Source organism: Mus pahari, chromosome 21 (assembly GCF_900095145.1).
Source record: "Mus pahari chromosome 21, PAHARI_EIJ_v1.1, whole genome shotgun sequence".
Classification (NCBI taxonomy): domain Eukaryota; kingdom Metazoa; phylum Chordata; class Mammalia; order Rodentia; family Muridae; genus Mus; species Mus pahari.
The window spans coordinates 42,385,546-42,389,534 of record NC_034610.1 but is presented as its reverse complement, the minus strand read 5'-3'; positions in this window follow the sequence as shown (position 1 = coordinate 42,389,534).

The following is a 3,989-nucleotide window of genomic DNA, read 5'->3' as shown; positions in this document are numbered from 1 at the left end:
GCACCTTTGGAAGAGCAGTTGGGTGCTCTTACCCACTGAGCCATCTCACCAGCCCCCAAATAATCTTCTTATCTGCTGCCCTACTACTCCCCTACATCTGGCATACATATCCCACCTCATAACCCTACATACACTGCTGTGTCAGGTACCACCGGTTGATATCCAGTGGTGCATATGGAGTGATGTGTGACGAGCAGGAATTTATATGTAAGCTTAAATTTTTCTCAGCCCTAATTTTAACATGGATTCTTAAATGCTTTAACCTCCCTTCTAGCCCACCAGCCACCAGTGGCAGTGAAAAGGAACAGTTATTAGGATACAGGGGAAATGGACCTGTTTAGAAGTTGTTCTTCGGAGCAAATCCCATCTTCATTGTCAGGAAATCAACAGTTCACTTCACAGTAGTCAGCAGCAGCTCCATCTACTCGAAAACTCTTCATGAATATACCAGCAGTCAGTCCAGTTTAGTAGTGTTGGGATAGCAAACACAAATCGGCAGTAGTGGCAGAATGTAGCAGAAACAGCCAGACCTCAGCTGAATCGTCACTAGTCAGCAGGAGCTGCCAAGACGATGAGGGATGGTTGCCAGCAGAAGTTCTCTGCCGTGCCTCTCTCAAAGAAGTGAAGATCATCAAAGGCTCGAGACCTAAAAGCATTGCAAAGTCCCTGTCACTGTCCATTCAGTACTATTTATATTCCCTCAAAACATCACGTGTCCTCCATGGGACTTGCCTCAGCACATTGAGTCCATCTTAGCAAAACTTCCTGTAAATCTGTATCAGATGACATCACTCTGCCAATTGGCCCAAGTCTGAAGAAGTGGTAAGACGCCACCAGAACTACACCAGGAGTTTTTTGGTGCATTTCTCTCTATGGAGTCACAACAAACAGAACTCAGCTAGGCAATGTAAGGCAAACCAATACATGCTTGTTGTTAGAGAAGAATCCTTTGTCGTGCATCTTGTCATATGCTTGCTTTAGCAAAACATCCTTTCACCTGTGTCTGCTTCAGAAAACACTCCTTCACGTGTCTGTCCTAGCTAAATGCCAGCTAACACAACTGACTTTCCAAAAATACCATAACTTCCGACTTCATTTATAGCTAGAAGTTTATGTGGGCTCTCTAGGCGCAGTTCATTTGACATGGTTTACTAAGTACTGTATGTGGTTGATTGCAGAGGAGGATGTTAGGTGTGGTCTGCTGCCGAGAAATTTCCAGGTGCTGGACATGGCCTCTCCCGTTGTCATTTGACATACCCTGATTGTTTTCCTGCTACGCTGGATGTCATCTTATGTGACCCCATATCAACTTCTATACATAAGGCCCCTCTAGACACCATACCACAACCAACCAACTCACAGACTCAGCTAGCTATCAGGTTGTACTGAAGACGTAATACTTGTGAGGCTTTTGAAACACATTTCTGTGTTTCAAGTTCAGTTAGATACTGCTATTTGATTCCACCGTATTACGTATAGGTCCCTGCAAGACAACCCACAAAACTGTCATATAACATGCCTCTATTGTTTATCAAGCCCATGTTGCAGTCCCACTTCTCTCTCTCTCCTCTCTCTCTCTCTCTCTCTCTCTCTCTCTCTCTCTCTCTCNCTCTCTCTCTCTCTCTCTCTCTCTCTCTCTCTCTCTCTCTCATAGATGCACAAAAAGTACTATGTATCAGGTACCAGTTGGCCACTGCACTCTATCCCACACAAAGTGCCATGTGTTAAGCCATAAAATATACCTCCAGACCCCAAAACACATAACATACCCTGATTTTACCACCCTGGTCCACATCCTATGCCTCTGACCCACCCCCCACACACACATGTACTGCTAGGTATCAGTTAAATGAGCTGGCTAGCTTTCCTGACAGCCAAAGCCCATAGGGTATCAGGACAACCTCGGCAGCTCCACATACACGGTACCAAATCAGGTCTTCTTGGAGTGTGCCTGGCTCAGACCTGGTCTGCCACAGTTGGCTAGCCCACCTAGGGTGGGGTCTTCCCACCTAGGTAAAGTCTATTGTGTGCCACAGCTGCAGCTTCCTGCAAGAAGTCGCTACCTGCTGAGCAGCCTGAGCTTGTTGTCCTGACCAGATCCTGACAAGCCACAAGATCCTGGCATAGTGGAGGGAGGGTTCCACCACCCCTTTTAAGTTCAGACTCAAAAAATAAACATTGAGCCTTGATCAGAGAATTTTGTCTTGGCTTGTTATTTCTCTGGCCGTCCTTCCCATTCATCCCCAGCTTTCCTTTCAGGAGCCCAGTAACCCTTGGCTGCTGGCGACTACATTGGAGCACACCCAGGCCACATGCTGTAGCAAGTATCCAGCAATGCTGTGCATACCCTACCCCCATTGCCCCCACAAAAACTGGTACTATTCGCACCCTGGTAGACATAGACCCAAGCAATGCACTGACTGCTGTAAACTAGACTGTTCTGGACCACGTGACCGTCACAACTCCAAATGCACTTTTCTCAACATGCCCAAAACATTACTAATGTTTGGTTCCTATGGTCCCTGCCCCTAACCTCACACGCACAGCTAAATCTCAGGTCTTTTTAGAGTCATCCCTGCCACACATTCCCCGTCCTTTATACACTGCTCTAGCATTAGTGACCAGTCACATTTATTACCTCCAACTTGACTAGGTACCAGGCCTTGTAAGACAGCACCCAAACCTCACCCCGCATAAACTTCTAGGTACTTGTCTGTTTAGGAATCCCCCCCTTTCCTTCATGAAGTACTCCACAGTGAAGCAAATACTGTTAGACGCACCCTCCACTCTTACGGCTTCCTAGCCTAAACTACAAATTTACAGGCCATAATGATCATCCCTATTTGCACGGAAAAATTTCCAGGTGTCAATTTAACTGCACAACAGTCCTGAATATCTGTCCCACATGTCCTGCGTGGCATCTGTGTGGCCTTTAATAGTAGGAGTGCTGGGGTCTTTAGCAGTTCTGCTACCTAACTGTGTGTGTGGATGGCAGTGTGGGCACTCGGTGTTCCATTTAATTTCTTTTTCTAAATTTTGTATTTAATATTTTCTTCACTTACATTTCAAATGCTATCTCAAAGCCCCCTATACCGCCCCCCCCGCCCTGCTCCACAACCCACCAACTCCCCCTTCCTGGCCCTGGCATTCCCCTGTACTGGGGCATATGATCTTCACCAGACCAAGGGCTTATCTCCCCAATGATGGCCAACTAGGCAATCCTCTGCTTCATATGCAGCTAGAGACAGGAGCTCTGGGGGGTACTGGTTAGTTCATATTGTTGTTCCACGTATAGGGTTGCAGAACCCTTCAGCTCCTTGGGTACTTTCTCTAGCTTCTCCATTGGGGGCCCTGTGTTCCATCCAATAACTGACTGTGAGCATGCATTTCTGTATTTGCCAGGCACTGGCATAGCCTCACAAGAGACAACTATATCACAGTCCTGTCAGCAAAATCTTTATGGCATGTGCAGTAGTAAAAGCCTAAGTGTTGCTCCACAGAACCAAACTGAACCAGAAGCTAGGAAGGCCTCTCAGTTCTTACGAGATTGCACAACTATGATCTACATAATTGGATGAGATTAGTTCTGGTCTCTAATTCTTTTTATTTCTCTGGTTTGCTTTTTACTTTTGCATCTCTGCTTTAATTTAATTAACGAGTTTTATGTGCTTCTGTTTTTGTTTTGACTTCTTGAGGGGTTCTGGTTTTGGGTGTTGGTTTGTTTGTTTGTTTTTTCTTTTGGTTTCTGGAAACAGGATTTCTCTGTGAAGCCCTGGCTGTCCTGGAACTCACTCTCTAGACCAGGCTGGCCTCGAACTCAGAAATCAGCCTGCCTCTGCCTCCCAAGTGCTGGGATTAAAGGCCTGGGCCACCACATCCAGCCTCTGGTTTTGGTTTGAGGGGTCCTGTACATGTCCTACTGTGACCTCATGAGGATCCATTGTGACATAAAGAGGTAAGGCCTTCTGCCCTGCATCTCTGCACTATAG